Source organism: Lagenorhynchus albirostris, chromosome 1 (genome assembly GCF_949774975.1).
Source record: "Lagenorhynchus albirostris chromosome 1, mLagAlb1.1, whole genome shotgun sequence".
NCBI lineage: Eukaryota > Metazoa > Chordata > Mammalia > Artiodactyla > Delphinidae > Lagenorhynchus > Lagenorhynchus albirostris.
This window is the reverse complement of record NC_083095.1, coordinates 136,459,005-136,478,370: the sequence shown is the minus strand read 5'-3', so window position 1 is coordinate 136,478,370 and position 19,366 is coordinate 136,459,005.

The window sequence follows — 19,366 nt, the reverse complement described above, 5'->3', positions numbered from 1 at the left end:
CTTCTTATATAAACATTACAGATAAAAATTAATAATGTATAATATTCAAACCAGAAGAGGAAAAATTGATGATTAAACAAAGATCAATCTAAAAAACAAAGGTCGTATAGTAAAGAAAAATAAATGGAAACATGGTAGTTTAAAAACAAAATATTAGTTAACAAAATATAAATTGACTAAATGCTCCATGTTTAATGTTCCAAAATGTTTGTCATATTCTATTTTTTAAAAATTACAAGCTGTCCATAACAGACACATCTAAATATAAAGTCTCAGAAGAATTAACTGTACAAGGATGATATAAAAATATACCCAAATGTAGCCAAGAGAAAAATGTCATCAAGAAGAGACTTTACTAAATAGACTTGAAAGCAAAAGCAAATTACAAAAAATAGACTTTAAGGCAGAAAGTATGATAAAAAGTTTATTTCATTATGATAAAGTATTCAATTCACCCAGAATATGTAAGTATGTATGCAACTATTAATAATCTAACTAATAGAAATATAAGGAAAAATAGAAAAATCCCAAATAATAGTGGAATGTTTCAGACATGTCCACTTCAACTGATAGAACAAACGAAAATTAGTAGACAAAATATCGGTAAAAATGTTAAGCAAGTGAAAACCATTATTACCAAAATTGATTTAATACAATTATAGGAAACACTGCAGCCATGAATTCTAGGATACATGTTTATCAACACATATGGACTATTTAGAAAATGTGACTCTATCCTTGGCCGTAAACATCTGAATAAATTATAAAAGTCTGAAATCACAGACAACATGGAAGTAAAGCTGGAAATCAGTTACATAAAGTTGAAATAAATAATAGAAATTGAAATAAAGCAACATTTCAGTGTTACCCTGAGTCAGAGAGGAACTAAGATTTGAAAGTATTTCAGTACTTGAAAGTATTTTGAACTGAGTAATGCTGATTATACTGAACACCAAAACTTGCCATAATTAAAAGAAAATATACCAACATAACTATGCATATGTTAGGGAAGAAAGCCTGATTGGTAATGAGATAACCAAGTGTCATGTCTGAATCCAGCAAAGAGCAACATAAACTTCCAAAAATATAAGAGAAAATAAATATAAAAACTGGCAATGGGCCAAAACTCTATGTAAGACCACTGCCAGAAATAGTAAGTCCACAGTAATTAGGAACATACTAAGTAAGAAAGATATTAGTAGATTAGAGCATGAAACACAGGGAAGCAATTTAAAAGTACACACAATTTGAAATACCTGTATTTGAAAAGTCGCTCCTGGGAAAGAAAAGCCTAAAATTGAGGAAGAGGCATCCTTTGGCAATCATGTGGTGAGGGGCACATGAAGTAAAAGAGGACATTTTACCAAAAACTAAAACCTAACAACTGGGGGACACACAAATATCACCCATAAACCAGCAAAACAAATCCATAGAACTGAAATTTGCTATACTGACAGAAGAGGGCACCATTGAACTAGGAATCGGTGAGCTAGCAAAAATCCACTAAAATGAGAAAATTCATTGTCTTAAGGGGTTATTATAAAAAATTGGATTCAATACACTTCAACTAATTGGGAATTCCCCACAATAAAATAATTATGAATCAGAGTAAGACTCTAAAGCAGCAGTACAAATGGAATAAAATATATTCAAACAGGCATTTCTGAATATGAAAAACCACCTTGAATCAGACATCTAAAAAAAGGAATAAAAATGGACAGAGATTTGATGAAATGAAAATATAGTTAATTAAACTCACAAAATAAAGAAAAAGATGAAAAAAGAAAAAGAAGACAAAAGGAATAGACACAAATGAAAATGTAATGGCAGGCATTGAAGAAAGGAAAACAGAATGAAAATGAGATAACTAAAAAAAACAAGTTCAGAAAAGAGGGGTGGAAATGGAAGTTCAGCAAAGGATGCTATTCATATAAATGAAGTTTCTGGAAAAGAAAGACAAAACAACAGGATAAACTAGTAAGATCTAATATTTAAAAGTATATTGCAAGAAATGTATGCAGTAATCAACCTGAGTTTACTGGTTCTGCTTCTCCTGAGGTTGCTCTCCTTGGCTTACAGGTGGCCACCTCCTAGCCATGTCTTCATATGGCCTTTCTCTGTGCACACACATCACTAGTGTCACGTATAAGAACACCAGACATATTAGATTAATGGCCACCCCCTCCCCTCGACCAAATTTAACCTTAATTAACTCCTTAAATGCCTTACCTCCAAACACTTTCAAATTGGGGGTTAGGGCTTCAGCATATACATTTTTTTCCTGAGAGACACAATTCATTAAGTTACAGACATTTTAGTTGTTCCCAATGTCTTAATTTAATTTCAGTTTAGCAGTAAGAAATTCAGTAATTTCAGCTTCCCCCATCTCTCATAGCTGGGTAACTAGGATTCCACAGGGACTTATTGCCAGTGAGGGTAAGAGTTAGATCCCTTTGTGACCAGTAGCCTTAATTTAGTGTCCATTTAGTAATGACCTATACTGGCTCTACTTTTATTATTACTTCTTTATGGTAAAAGAGATATACAAACATGGTAAAAATTTTTAAATGCAACATGATACTAAATGAGAAGACTCATCCTTCCTTCCTGCTCCACTCTCTATCACAATCCTTTTAACTTTTTCTATTTTTAGGTTTTTTAAAAATTAATTATTTATTTTTGGCTGTGCTGGGTCTTCGTTTCTGTGCGAGGGCTTTCTCTAGTTGCAGCGAGCAGGGGCCACTCTTCATCACAGTGCACGGGCCTCTCACTGTCACGGCCTCTCTTGTTGCGGAGCACAAGCTCCAGACGTGCAGGCTCAGTAGTTGTGGCTCACAGGCCCAGTTGCTCCGTGGCATGTGGGATCTTCCCAGACCAGGGCTTGAACCCGTGTCCCCTGCATTCGCAGGCAGATTCTCAACCACTGCGCCACCAGAGAAGCTAAAAAGATTGTTTTCTATATATAGTAGTGTGTATATGTTAATCCCAATCTCCTAATTTATCACTTCCCCCCATGTTTTCCCTTTGGTAACCATAAATTTGATTTTGAGAACTGTGAGTCTGTTTCTGTTTTGTAAATAAGTTCATTTTTATTAGATTCTACATATAAGTGATATGATCTGTTATTTGTATTTCTCTGTCTGACTTACTTCACTTAGTAATAGATAACTAATAAAGACCTATTGTATAGCACAGGGAACTCTACTCAATAGTCAGTAATAACCTATGTGGGAAAAGAATCTAAAAAAGAATGGATATATATATATATAAAACTGATTCACTTTGTTGTACACCTGAAACTACACAAGACTGTAAGTCAACAATACTTCAATAAAAATTTTTTAAAAAAGGACTGTTTATGCTGTATGTTACTGAAAATAGTTCAAACTGGCTTTAAAAAAAAAAGAAAGTATGGTCTTTGATAAATGAAAAATTGGGGGTTAGTCTGGATCCAGGTTTCAAATCAGATGATCAGGCTTCTCCATGTCTTTGACATTCTCTTTCTCCTGTGGGATGAACTACTCTGAGTCACATGATTACTTCTACTGCATGGACTTGGGATAGATAATGAGTTTTCTGTAAAGGGAGAAGAAGGAGGTGTAACAGAAGGGAAAAGGGAGATAGGTAAGCAAAGGCACTATATTGGTGGTCAATAACACTTTAATGGATTTAACAATTTAGAGAATGTTTAACTCCTTACTGTGAGATTATTACTAATCTCACCATTACTTCTGCTCCATAACTTTCAAACTCCATACAGTTAATTCCCAGTATCTGTGGTAGTGACATACTACAAAGTCACCACAATCACTGAATTAGCCAATACTGAACCATTCCTCCCTGGGGAAATACAGAGTTAGGTTCATGTGAGCCTCTGGTCACAACAGTTTCATCAACTGATCAATGCCTAGCCTTGTTTTGTGTGTGTTTCTGTTTAAAGGCACTTTATTTAATATATATTGTTGATTCACTAACATTGAACTCATGGCCAATGGGACTGAACAAAGCTCATCTAACACATGTGAAGGTGCATTTCACCCTTCTTGTACTTAGGAACAATAGACCCTCTTCATCACTATGCTGGGGCTGTTTTGAACGTGAAATCACGAACAAAAAGCACAAAAATGTAAAACACATGGCACTAAGTAGACTGCAAAGAGAACACTTATTTAGAGTATGAGAGCTGAACTGAGAAAGCAGAGCTTGCCTGGTCCACCTCGGCTGGGAACCTGCATGGTAGGCGACTCAAATTTCCACTGCTCTGCACATGTCTGCAAATGATTGCAGAAGCACCATGAGTATTGATTCAGGGGCTACAAATTACTCGGGGGTTATAAATACCAATTGAGCAAGTCAGCAAATTGGCAAATACAGAATCTGAATAAGGAAAGTATAGCACAGGAATGAGGTCGATTCCTATTTTATTAATTCTGTACTGCTTGAGGGAGAATGATCCAAGGTTAACGTCAAATATGCTCTCTTTTATTTTTTTATTTTTTATTTATTTTTGGGGGGAGTAAGCGGGCCTCTCACTGTTGTGGCCTCTCTCTTTGCGGAGCACAGGCTCCGGACGCGCAGGCTCAGCGGCCATGGCTCACGGGCCTAGCTGCTCTGCGGCATGTGGGATCTTCCCGGACCGGGGCACGAACCCGTGTCCCCTGCATCGGCAGGTGGACTCTCAACCACTGCGCCTCCAGGGAAGCCCAAATATGCTCTCTTTTAAATGTCACAAAAGTATTTACTGTTTATTTTGTGCACGTTTTATTTGTTTTCCTTACCGTTTCTAATTTCCTTTCTCTTATCTTATTGAAAAATGACCATTGGCCTTTTTCATTCCATCCTTAAGTTCTGCTAACTTAATCCTCCTATTTGTTCAGTGATCTAGTTTGAACGGAGAGTTTTCTAAGCCTTCTGCACAGTTATATTCCTGGGCTTTCCTTTCATGACAGGCTGGCAGAACTGCTGGCAATCTCAGTACAGTTCTCAAAGTCACCGCCTCTGACTTTTCTCCAGTCAGGGTTTCTTATTATGTAATGAAGCTAAGACAGGGAAGGCAGAGTGGATTCAAAGACAATTAAAACAATAAAGGGGTATGAAACAACAGACTAGACTTCCTATCATTTATGCACAAGTTTTCCTCATATTCTCTCCATCATTATTCACTGCACAAATGCCACCCCATTTCCACTCTTTCCCAGTGACTAGAATGTAAAAACTAAACAATCACTTTCTCTCGTCCATGCCTATGTTTCCAATCATCTTGTTAACCTAGATCTGTTTTGCTGACCAAGTCATATTCAATTCCTTATGATTTAGCACAATAATTTCTATGGACACGATTCATTTAACAAAGCATATTCAAGCACATTCGACCTTTACAAAATATAATAGCTTATATATTTTTCTATTTAACATAATAAAATACCTTATGTTATAACAACAGATTTTCTTCCAGATCAAAATTACCCAGTTAGACTCTTTGGTATTCAGAAGACACTGACTTCATCCCTCCCAGCCCAGGGGACTTACAGCTAACAAATTCTAGGAATATTTCAGTCCAATGTAATAGATGGCTTCGTGAAGTGGATTTCTAATCCTAGATCAGGGAACAAAGAGATTACCTTAAAGATAATTCTTTTTTTTAAAATTTTATTGAAGTATAGTCAATTTACAGTGTGGTGTTAATTTCTGCTGTACAGCAAAGTGATTCAGTTACACATATATTCTTTTCCATTATGGTTTATTACAGAGTATTGAATATAATTCCCTGTGCTATACAATAGGACCTTGTTGTTTATCTATCCTATAAAGATGATTCTTTCCAGTAATTATATGAAGGATTGAAGGTGTTAGCTAATGTTATGGTGGTAATCAATTTGCAATATATGAGTGTCAAATCAACATGTACACCTTAAAATTACAAAATGTTATATATCAATTATATCTCAATAAAGTTAGGAGATATAAAAAGATAGATTCTTATTCTAAGACCAGTTTATGTATTTATCATATGTCTCCCTTCACCAGAATGTTATCTCTATGAGAAGGGTTTCTTTATTCACCATTGATTCACCTGTGCCTTGCCCCTTGTAGGCTCTTAGTAAACATTTTTGGATGGATGGATGTTACCTATAGCTGCACAAAAAATCACCCCCAAACTTAGTGGCTTAAGAGAAAGCAATACCTATCATTTTATCATGATCTCTTATGGTTCTAGAAGTCGGCTGGGCTCAGCTGTAGAAGTGTTTGTTTGTTTGTTTTTCTTACTTTAACCTATCTAGGCTTTTACCAAAAAAATTGGAGTATAGTTGATTTACAGTGTTGTGTTAGTTTCGGGTGTACAGCAAAGGGATTCAGATATATATATATATATATATATATATTCTTTTTCAGATTATTTTCCACTTTAGGTTATTACAAAATATTGAGTAGAGTTCCCTGTGCTATACAGGAGGTTCTTGTTGGTTATCTGTTTTATATATAGTGGTGTGTAATCCCAAACTCCTAATTTATCCCTCTTCCCCACAGTGGTTCTTGACCAAGGTCTCTCATGTGTCTGTGGTTAGATAGGTGGCTGCAGCTGAAATTAGCTTGTCTGGAAGTTGCTGCTGGCTGTCAGGAGGCACTCTCAGCCAGAACACCTACACAAAGCCCTTCTGAGCTTCCCCATAGTGTGGTGTATTTTTTGAAATATTTGAATTACTTAGTTATTAAATCCAACTGATCTGAAAATTTACTTGTGGGAGGGTTTTAAAGTAATAGTTCAGGGCTTCCCTGGTGGCACAGTGGTTGAGAGTCCGCCTGCCGATGCAGGGGACACGGGTTCGTGCCCCGGTCTGGGAAGATCCCACATGCCGCAGAGCAGCTGGGGCCGTGAGCCATAGCTGCTGAGCCTGTGCGTCCGGAACCTGTGCTCCACAACAGGAGAGGCCACAACAGTGAGAGGCCCGCGTACCGCCATAGTTCAATTTCTTTAATATATTTTCAGCTTATTCAAATTTTCGTTTTCTTCTATCAGTTTTGATAAAACTCCGTTTTTGGGGAATTTGTCCATTTCATCCAAAAGGTCATTTTTAATCGTCACAAAAGTTTTACAATATCTTATTATCATTTTTGATGTTGGGAGCAACTGTAATGATTTTCTCTTTTTCATTCCTGATACTGCTAATTTGTGTCTTTATTTATCAATTTTACTATTTTTCAAAAGACCAACTTTTGGCTTTGTTTACATTTTAATATATACACTAAGAGTGGTGTGTGTGCATGTGTGTGTGTGTGTGTATGTATTGAATATTTGTTAAATGTTCCATTTATTTAACATTTAACATTTGTTAAATGTTCCAATATTTGTTAAATGTTCCATTTAATGAAATGTTCAATTTTCTCTTCTACTTTCCCTGTGCTTGATTTGGTTTTGTAACTATTTGATATGGAAATTTAAATCACTTATATTCAGCCTCTCTTCAATACTTTTATATGGATTTAAGACACAAGTAGCTCTTTAAGCACTCCCTTTTCTACATTAAAAATTGCTACTGATTTCTTTTTTATCCCACAGCAGCAATTTTCTGCCATGGTATGAAGGGCCCAAGTCTTGTTTCTTTGTCTCTAATTTGCCTAAAATTGATAAATATCCTGAGGTGAAAGGGGCTTTTTACCATTGCCAGTTTATCTCTCACTCAGGGCTTTAACTCTTGCCTGTTTTTATCATCTGTAAATAGCTATAGACCCTAGTTACATCACACTGTCAGTCCCGGTATTGGCAAGTTGTGTCTGCTCTTTGTTACTCCTGATCAGTCTGCCTAGAGTGTTTTTAATTTTATTCATATTCTTAAAGGGGAAGTCTTTCATTTCATTGTATTTCTGATTTTTTTTTTCTGTTTTGTATTTCATTGATCTCTGCTCTGCTCTTCATTATTTCCTCTCTTTTGCTACTTTGGGTTTGATTTGCCTTTCTTTTGCTAGACTCTTCAGTTGGAAGCTGAGATCTTTGAATTGAGACTTTTTTCTCATATAGGGGATTAGTGCTACAATTTTGCCCTAGTACTGCTTTAGCAGCATCCCACAAATATTAATGGTATGTTTTAGTTTTCATCTAGCTAAAAATACACTCTAATTCTCCTTTGGTTACTCTTATGACCCACAGGGTATATAGAAATATATTAGTTAGTTTCCAGTTATTTGGAGATTGTCCAGCTATCTCTCTGTCATTAATTTCTAATTTAATTCCACTGTGGTCAGAGAATATACTTTGTATGATTTGAACCCTTTTAAATTTCATGTTTTGTTTTCTGGCCTCAAATATGGCCTTTCTTGGTAAATTTTTCCTATTCGCTTAAAAAGAATATGTATTTTTCTGTTTTTTGTTTTTTTGTGGGTTTTTTGTGGGGTTTTTTTGCGGGACTGGTTTATAAATGCTAACTGATTTTCTGTCTACATGTTCTATCATTTTTTGAGAGAGGGATATAAAAATATCTGACTACAGTTTTGAATTTGTCTATTTCTCCTTGCAATTCTATCAGTATTTTGATTTATATATTTTGAAACTCTGTTAAGTGTTTAGGATTTTTTTACAGCCTCCTAATGAATTGACTCCTTCCTTTATCATTATGAAATGCCTTTTATGCTTCATAATATTATATGCCCTGAAATGTATTTTGCTTTATATTAATATAATCTCCACAACTTTTTTGTAATAGTGTTACATTTTACTTATTTGTGTTTTGTAGGCAGCATATAGTTGAATCTTGCTTTTTTATCCAGTTTGACAATCTCTTCCTTTTACTTTGGGTATTTTGACCATTTATATGTAATATGATTATTGTTAGAGTTTGATTTAAATCTACTAACTTACTCTTTGTGTTCTATTCATCTCATCTGTTTACTGTTCTCTTTTTTTGCTATATTATTTGAAATGTTTAAAATAATTTATTGAGATGAAATGCATATGACATAAAATTACCTACTTTAAAGCCAATAATTCAGTGGAATCTACTACACTCAAAATGTTGTACCACCATCACCTCTATCTAGTTCCAACACATTTTAATTACTGCCAAATAAACCCCTTACCCATTAAGCAATTACTCCTTCTTCCCCTGGCAACCACAAATATGCTTTCTGTTTCTATTGATTTACCTATTCTGGAACTATGGAATATGTGACCATTGTGTCTGACTTCTTTCACTTAGCATGCTTTTGAGGTTCATCCACATTGTAGCATGTAACAGTACACCATTCCATTGCATGGCTGAATAATGTTCCATGTGTGGATGTAACAAACTTGTTTATCTATTCATCTGTTAATGGGCATTTTGACTGTTTCCACCTTATGCCTATTGTGAATAGTGCTGCTATGAAAATTTGTATATAGGTAATTGTTTAAATACCTGTTTTCAGTACTTTTGGTATATACTTAGCTGTGCAATTTCTGGGTCATAAGGCAATTCTATGTTTACTTTGAGAAACTGGCAAACTATTTCCACAGTGGCTTTACCATTTTGCATTCCCACCAGCAATAACTGGTTTCTTCACATTCTCACCAACACTTTCCATTTTCTAGATTATCACCAACTTAGTGGGTATGAAGTAATATGTTGTGGTTTTAAATAAATTTCCCTAATGACTAATTATGCAGAGCATGTTTTCATGTGCTTATTGATCATTTGCATAGATTTATTTTTGAGAAATATCTGTTCAAATCCTTTATCCATTTATGAATTACGTTGTTTGTCTTGTTGAGTTGTAAAAGTTCTTTCCATATTCTGGATATTAGAGAATACAATTCACAAATATTTTTTCTCATTATACAAGTTGTCTTTTCACTCTCTTGATTGTGTCCTTTGATGCACAAAATGCTTAAATTTCATGAAGCCCATTTTATCTAATTTTTCACTTGTTGCTCATGCTTTTGGTGTCATATCTAACAATCCATTGCTAAATCTAAAGTCATGAAAATTTACCCATAGATTATCTTCTTAGAGTTTTATAATTTAGCTCTTACATTTAGGTTACCAATAAATTTTGAGTTAATTTTTGTTTGTGGTGAGAGTTATGGGTCCAATTTCATTCTTTGGCATGTGGATATCCAGCTGTCCCAGCACCATTTGTTGAATAGGCTACCATTTCCTCATTGAGTGGTCTTGGAATGCTTGTCAAAAATCAGTTGATCATACATATGGGTTTATTTCTGGACTCTCAATTTTATTCCATTGGTCCATATGCCAGTACCACATCTTATAATTCTTTTTATTTCTGTAAGGTCAGTGATGCTGGCCCCTCTTCCATTCCTGCTTTTAGTAATTTGAGTCTTTTTATCTTCTTCATTCTAGCTAAACATTCATACATTTTGTTCATCTTTTCAAAGAACCAACTTTTAGTTTCTCTAATTTTTTGTTTTCTATTTTATGTAATTTTTTTCTGCTCTAATCTTTATTATTTCCTTCTTTTCACTTACTTTGATTTAATTTGCTCTTCTTTTTTTAAAAAAATTTATTGGGGTATACTTGATTTACAATGTAGTGTTAGTTTCTGCTGTACAACAAAGTGAGTCAGTTATACATATACATATATCCACTCTTTATTAGATTCTATTCCCATATAGGTCATTACAGACTACTGAGTAGAGTTCCCTGTGCTATAGAGTAGGTTTTTTATCAGTTATCTATTTTATATAAAGTAGTGTGTATATCTCAATACCAATCTCCCAATTTATCCCTCTCAACTCCCACATTCATAACCATAAGTTTGTTTTCTACAATCTGTGACTCAATTTCTGTTTTGTAAATAGGTTCATTTGTACCATTTTTTTAGATTCCACATATAAGAAATATCATATGATATTTGTCTTTCTCTCTTTGACTTACTTCACTCAGTATGACAATCACTAGGTCCATCAATGTCACTGTAAATGGCATTATTTCATTATTTTTTATGGCTGAATAATATTCCATTGTATATATGTACCATGTCTGCTTTATCTGTTCCTCTGTCAATGGACATTTAACTTGCTTCCATGTCCTGGCTATTGTAAATAGTGCTGCAATGGACATTACGGTGCATGTATCCTTTCATATTTTGGTTTTCTCCAGATATGTACCCAAGAATTGCTGAACCATATGGTAACTCTCTATTTAGTTTTTTAAGAAATCTCCATATTGTTCCCCATAGTAGCTGTACCAATTTACATTCCCACCAACAGTGTAGGAGGGTTCCCTTTTCTCCACATGCTCTGCAGCATTTATTGTCTGCAGATTTTTTGATGCTGGCCATTCTAACCAGTGTGAGGTGATACCTCATTGTAGTTTTGATTTGAATTTCTCTAATAATTAGTGAACTTGACTGAGCATGTTTCATGTGACTCTTGGCCATCTGTATTTCTTCTTTGGAGAAATGTCTATTTAGATCTTCTGCCCATTTTTTCATTGGGTTGTTAGTTTTTTCTGATATTGAGCTGCATGAGCTGCTTATATATTTTGGAGATTAATCCTTTGTCAGTTGCTTCATTTGCAAATATTTTCTCCCATTCTGAGGGTTGTATTTTCATCTTGTTTATGGTTTCTGTTGCTGTGAAAAAGCTTCTAAGTTTTATCAGGTCCCATTTGTTTATTTTTGTTTTTGTTTCCATTACTCTAGGAGGTGGGTCAAAAAGAATCTTGCTGTGATTTATTTCTTAAAGTGTTTTGCCTATGTTTCCCTCTAAGGGTTTTATAGTATCTGGCTTTACATTTAGGATTTAAATCCATTTTAAGTTTATTTTTGTGTATGGTGTTAGGGAGTGTTTTAATTTCATCCTTTTACATGTAGCTGTCCAGTTTTCTCAGCACCACTTATTGAAGAGGCTGTCTTTTCTCCATTGTATATTCTGGCCTCCTTTGTCAAGTATAAGGTAACCATATGTGCATGGGTTTATCTCTGGGCTTTCTATCCTGTTCCATTGATCTATATTTCTGTTTTTGTGCCACTACCATACTGTCTTGATTACTGTAACTTTGTAATATAGTCTGAATTCCAGGAGCCTGATTCCTCCAGCTCCGTTTTTCTTTTTCAAGATTGATTTGGTTATTCTGGATCTTTTGTGTTTCCATATAAATTGTAAAAATTTTTGTTCTTGTTCTTTGAAATATGTCATTGGCAGCTTGATAGGGATTTCACTGAATCTGTAGATTGCTTTGGGTAACATAGTCATTTTCACAATGTTGATTCTTCTAATCCAAGAACATGGTATATCTCTCCATCTGTTTATATCATTCTTGATTAATTTCATCCGTGTCTTATAGTTTTCTGCATACAGGTGTTTTGCCTCCATAAGTAGCGTTATTCCTAGGCATTTTATTCTTTTTTTGTTGCAATGGTAAATCCGAGTTTTTCCTTAATTTCTCTTTCAGATTTTTTGTTGTTAGTGTATAGGAATGCAAGAGATTTCTGTACATTAATTTTGTATCTTGATACTTTACAAAATTCAATGATTAGGTCTAGTAGTTTTCTGGTAACATGTTTAGGATTCTCTCTGTATAGTATCATGTCATCTGCAAACAGTGACAATTTTACTTCTTCTTTTCCGATTTGGATTCCTTTTATTTCCTTTTCTTCTCTGATTGCTGTGGCTAGGACTTCGAAAACTATGTTGAATAATAGTGGCAAGAGTGGACACCCTTGTCTTAGAGGTTCCTGATCTTAGAGGAAATGGTTTCAGTTTTTCACCATTGAGAATTATGTTGGCTGTGAGTTTGTCATATGTGGCCTTTATCATGTTCAGGTGGCTTCCCTCTATGTCAACTTTCTGGAGAGTTTTTATAAAAAAATAGGTGTTGAATTTTGTGAAAAGCTTTTTCTGAATCTCTTGAGATTATCATATAGTTTTTATACTTCAGTTTTTTAATGTGGTGTATCACGTTGATTGTTTTGTGTATATTGAAGAATTCTTGCATTCCTGGGATAAACATCACTTTATCATGGTGTATGATCCTTTAATGTGCTGTTGGATTCTGTTTGCTAGTATTTTGTTAAGGGTTTTTGCATCTATGTTCAGCATTGATATTGGCCTGTAGTTTTCTCTTTTTTGTGGCATCTTTGTGTGATTTTTGTATCAAGGTGATGGTGGGCTTATGTCCCACCCTCTGCTATATTTTGGAAGAATTTGAGAAGGATAGGTGTCAGCTCTTCTGTAAATGTTTTATAGAATTCACCTGTGAAGCCATCTGGTCCTGGGCTTTTGTTTGTTGGAAGATTTTTAATCACAGTTTCAATTTCAGTGCTTGTAATTTATCTGTTCATATTTTCTGTTTCTTCCTGGTTCCGTCTTTGAAGGTTGTACTTTTCTAAGAATTTGTTCATTTCTTCCAGGTTGTCCATTTTATTGGCATATAATTGCTTGTAGTAGTCTCTCATGATTCTTTTATTTCTGCAGTGTCAGTTGTTACTTCTCCTTTCTCATTTCTAATTCTGTTGATTTGAGTCTTCTCCCTTTTTTCTTGATGAATCTGGCTTATCAAGATTGGCTGGTTTATCAAATTTTCTTATCTTCTCAAAGAACCAGGCTTTAGTTTTATTGATCTTTTCTCTTGTTTCCTTCATTTCTTTTTCACTTATTTTTGACCTGATCTTTATGATTTCTTTCCTTCTGCTTTGGGTTTTTTTTTGTTCTGTTTGTTTTGTTTTCATTTTCTAATTGCTTTAGGTGTAAGGTTAGGTTGTTTATTTGAGATTTTTCTTGTTTCTTGAGATAAGATTGTATTGCTATAAACTTCCCTCTTAGAACTGCTCTGCTGCACCCCATAGTTTTGGGTCATCGTGTTTTCATTGTCATTTGTTTGTAGGATTCTTTTTTAGTTCCTCTTTGATTTATTCAGTGATCTCTTGGTTATTTACTACTGTATTGTTTAGCCTTCCTGTATTTGTATTTATTACATTTTTTTCCTGTAACTGATATCTAGTCTCATAGTATTGTGTTCAGAAAAAATATTTCATATGGTTTCAATTTTCTTAAATTTCCTAAGGCTTGATTTGTGACCCAAGATATGATCTATCCTGGAGAATGTTCCATGTGTACTTGAGAAGAAAATGTATTCTGTTGTTTTTGAATGGAATGCACAGGCTCCCGGAGGGTATGGATAGTGACCTGTGTCTGCACACAGGATCCTTGGTGGCAGCAGTGGCAGGTGTAGCAGGCCGTTCCCACCTCTGGGGTCTGTGAGATGACAGCTGTGGCTCATACCCATCTCTGGAGCTCGCTTAGGCCGTGCTCTGCCATCTGTGGGCACACAGAACAGGACACCTCTCTCTTCATGCACCCTGAAACAATGGTCTCTTGCCTCTCCAGCAGGTCCAGACTTTTTTCCAGGACTCCCTCCCAGCTAGCTGTGGCACACTAGCCCCCGTCAGGCTGTCTTCATATAGCCAACCCCAGTCCTCTCCCTGGGGTCTGACCCCCAAAGCTCGAGCCTTAGCTCCCAGACCTCACCCACCCCAGTGGGTAAACAGACAAGCATCTCAGGCTGGTGAGTGCTGGTTGGAACCAATCCTCTGTGCAGGAATCTCTCCGCTTTGCCTTCAGCACCCCTGTTGATGCTCTGTCCTCTGTGGCTCTGAAGCTCCCACTCCTATCCCACCAGTGAAGGGGTTTCCTAGTGTGTGGAAACTTCCTCCTTCACAGCTCCCTCCAGAGGCCCAGGACCCATCCCTATCCCTTTGTCTCTTCTTTTTTTTCTTTTTTCTTTTGCCCTACCCAAGTACGTGTGGATTTTCTTGCCTTTTTGGGAAGTCTGAGGTCTTCTGCCTGTATTCAGTAGGTGTTCTGTAGGAGTTGTTCCACATGTAGATGTATTTTTGATGTATTTGTGGGGAGGAAGGTGATCTCCACCTCTTACTCCTCTGCCATCTTGAAAGTCTCTTAGTTGTTTTACCCTTACTGAAGATTTATCTTTTTATTCCTCAAGCTGGATAATCTCAACTGACCTGTATGCTGTTGAATTAGTGAATTTTTCACTTTAGTGATCACACTTATTATATCCAGAGTTTCTTTTATTTTAAAATAATATTAATTAATTTATTTATTTATTCTATTTGTTTGGAGACATCCTCCTCATAGTTACCTTGTGTCCTTTAGGAATGATTTTTTTTTAAACTTCTCTGAACATAGCTAATTTAAAGTCTTTGTCTATGAAGTCTAATGTCTGAGATTTCTCAGGGTCAGTTTCCATTGCCTGCATGTTTTCCTGTGTATAAGACATACTTTTCTATTTCTTTGTATGTATTGTTACTTTTTGTTAAAAATAAAAAAATTTTAATCATGGAATCAGGGAACTCTGAAAATCAGATTCCACCCCCAGCGTTTATCTTTATTGCTGTTTGTTAAGTGACTTTCCTCAATGAATTCTTTAAAATCTGTGTCCTTTCTTTTATGCAACCACTGACATCTCTTCCTGATTAGCTTATTGGCCAGATAATGGTTGGATGGAGATTTCCTTAAATGCCTTGGGACAATGTGGCTCCCAGTCTTTGTTAAGGAGATCTCTGTGTGTTGGGGTCTATCTTCAAGTCTCTGACAGGCAGTTTACAACTTTGCCTTAGCCTTCAATCCTTGCCTGTATTGGGGGAGTGAGAGCTTAGGGCCTTCACAGGTCCTTCTTGAGATGAGACTGTGCATAACCCTGTCCATGCACCTGCCTTACACATGAACATGGCCCTCTAAATTCCCAAGGTAATGTCATGGACTTTCAACAGTCCATAGAGATGGACATCTTATTTGTCAATTTTTCCTTTTAAGTTTTTGGTCAGCCTCTAGTTTATCCCAACCAGTATCACTACATCAGGCAGCTACAACATGAAACAGTATCTCCTATTCTTTTTTTAACAGAGAAAATGTCATTTACATTAGGAGGGCTCAGGTCAAACAAAGCAAAGCCTGTGTTATGGAGTTTTTGAGGAAGTTTCCACACAAGGTAAAACAGTGACAACTCTCTGAGATGGGGCTTGTAGGCTCGTCCAATCACATTCTGCCCCTTCCAGTGACTGCTAGGCTGCTGGATTTTTTTTTTTTTTTTTTTACAGATACCATCCATTGTGTGGCTATTGATTTTCTTTTTTTTTCTATTTTATAAATTTATATATTTATTTATTTTTATTTTTGGATGTGTTGGGTCTTTGTTGCTGTGAGCGGGCTTTCTCTGGTTGTGGCAAGTGGGGCCTACTCTTCATTGCGGTGCATGGGCTTCTCATTGCAGTGGGTTCTCTTGTTGTGGAGCATGGGCTCTAGGTGCACGGGCTTCAGTAGTTGTGGCACATGGGCTCAGTAGCTGTGGCATGGGAGCTCTAGAGCGCAGGCTCAGTAGTTGTGATGCACGGGATTAGTTGCTCTGCGGCATGTGGGATCTTCCTGGGCAGGGCTCGAACCCGTGTCCCCTGCATTGGCAGGTGGATTATTAACCACTGTGCCACAAGGGAAGCCCGTGGCTTTTGCTTTGTAAAGTTACTGTGAAGGTGATGAGTGAGGGAAGGAATTAGGCAAGTGGAATTGTTGAAACATTTACTGTTCTTACTAGCATTCAATTGTTTTTCTTTTTTTTAAACATCTTTATTGGAATATAATTGCTTTACAATGGTGTGCTAGTTTCTGCTTTATAGCAAAGTGAATCAATTATACATATACATATGGCCCCATATCTCTTCCCTCTTGCGTCTCCCTCCTACCCTCCCTATCCCACCCCTCTAGGTGGTCACAAAGCACCGAGCTGATCTCCCTGTGCTATGCGCCTGCTTGCCACTAGCTATCTATTTTACGTTTGGTAGTGTATATATGTCCATGTCACTCTGTCACCTTGTCCCAGCTTACCCTTCCCCCTCTACGTATCCTCAAGTCCATTCGCTAGTAGGTCTGCATCTTTATTCCTGTCTTGCCCTTAGGTTCTTCTGACCATATTACAAGCCTTTAGTTCATTTTCAGTGTTCTGAAAACTTTTATAATTTTTTACCAGTTTTTGTTTGTTTGTTTGTTTGTTTTCTGTGTATCTACATCACGGGCTTGTGAGTATTGAATGAGGAAAGTCTTATAGTACCTAGCTCATAGCAAGTGCTCATTCAATGGTTACTATAATCATTTTGTTTGTTTATTTGTTGTTAATTCTTTTATTAATTTTAAAATTTTATTTTATTTATTTTTTTATACAGCAGGTTCTTATTAGCCATCAATTTTATACACATCGGTGTGTACATGTCAATCCCAATCACCCAATTTATCACAACCCCACCCTCACCCCCACCACTTTTGCCAGTGTTTTTATTACTTTGGTAAAAGAGAAGATTTTCAGAGGTCTCTACTCCACCATTCTGCTCTATGGTGTTCAGTTAATTTCTCTGTGATTTCTTCCTCTCTGGAATTCTCTCTCTCAACTCCAAGCTATTTGGGCAGCCAGGGGCTTTGATCACTTTCTCATCTGTTTCTAGAAATATAACTGTGATTTCTACTTAGCCTCTATTCCCTTGTACTCTGATATAGAAAATCCACACAGGGAATAATCCAGGGTATAATATGGAGATAACTTTGTGTGTTTCCATTTTCCCAGTGATTATAGACCCTCAATTATTAATTAATCACTTGCTTCACAATAATTCTCAGACAATAATTTTATATACCTTACCTAAATTTATAGCTGTTTTTTGGCAGGAACGTTAGATTAGTACCATATGAGCTAATCTGTCATAACTAGAGCCATAAATATAGCTGCCCTTATAATTTCTTCTTTCATTTCCTTTACAGGGGACTGGTTAAATAAATGTGGCAAATCCACATAAAAGAGTATTTTGCAGCCTAAATAAAAGAGAAGGATTTAACTTCTACAAAGTGATCTCCAGAATGAATTATTTTATTCATGGTTTGGAGTATTTTATTTTATTTTAAACATCTTTATTGGAGTATAATGTCTTTACAATGGTGTGTTAATTTCTGCTTTATAACAAAGTGAATAAGTTATACATATATCCCCATATCTCTTCCCTCTTGCATCTCCCTCCCTCCCACACTCCCTATCCCACCCCTCTGGGGGATCACAAAGCACCGAGCTGATCTCCCTGTGCTATGCAACTGTTCCCCATTAGCTATCTATTTTATATTTGGTAGTGTATATATGTCCATGCCACTGTCTCACTTTGTCCCAGCTTACACTTAGCTCTCCCCGTGTCCTCAAGTCCATTCTCTAGTAGGTCTGTGACTTTATTCCTGTCTTGCCTCTATGTTCTTAATGATCTTTTTTTTTTTTCTTTTAGATTCCATATATATGTGTTAGCATACGGTATTTGTTTTTCTCTTTCTGACTTACTTCACTCTGTATGACAGACTCTAGGTCCATCCACCTCACTATAAATAACTCAATTTCGTTTCTTTTTATGGCTGAGTAATATTCCATTGTATATATGGACCACATCTTCTTTATTCATTCATCTGTCGATGGACACTTGGGTTGTTTCCATGTTCTGGCTATTGTAAATAGAGCTGCAATGAATATTGAGGTACATGACTCTTTTTGACTTATGGTTTTCTCAGGGTATATGCCCAGTAGTGGGATTGCTGTGTTGTATGGTAGTTCTAATTGTAGTTTTTTAAGCAATCTCCATACTGTTCTCCATAGTGCCTGTATCAATTTACATTCCCTCCAACAGTGCAAGAGGGTTCCCTTTTCTCCACACCCTCTCCAGCATTCATTGTTTGTAGACTTTTTGATGATGGCCATTCTGACTGGTGTGAGATGATATCTCATTGTAGGTTTGATTTGCATTCCTCTAATGATTAATGATGTTGACCATTCTGTCATGTGTTTGTTGGAAATTTGTATATCTTCTTTGGAGAAATGTCTATTTACGTCTTCTCCCCATTTTGGGATTGGCTTGTTCACTTTTTTGATATTGAGCTGCATGAGCTGCTTGTAAATTTTGGAGATTAATCCTTTGTCAGTTGCTACATTAGCAAATATTTTCTCCAATTCTGAGGGTTGTCTTTTCATCTTGTTTATGGTTACCTTTGCTGCAAAAAAGCTTTTATGTTTCATTAGGTCCCATTTGTTTATTTCTGTTTTTATTCCCATTTCTCCAGGAGGTAGGTCAAAGAGGATCTTGCTGTGATTTATGTCGTAGAGTGTTCTGCCTATGTTTTCCTCTAAGAGTTTTATAGTGTTTGGCCTTACATTTAGTTCTTTTATGCATTTTGAGTTTATTTTTGTGTATGGTATTAGGGAGTGTTCTAATTTCATTCTTTTACATGTGGCTGTCCAGTTTTCCCAGCACCACTTATTGAAGAGGCTGTCTTTTCTCCATTGTATATTCTTGCTCCCTGTATCAAAGATAAGGTGACAAGGTGTGCATGCGTTTATCTCTG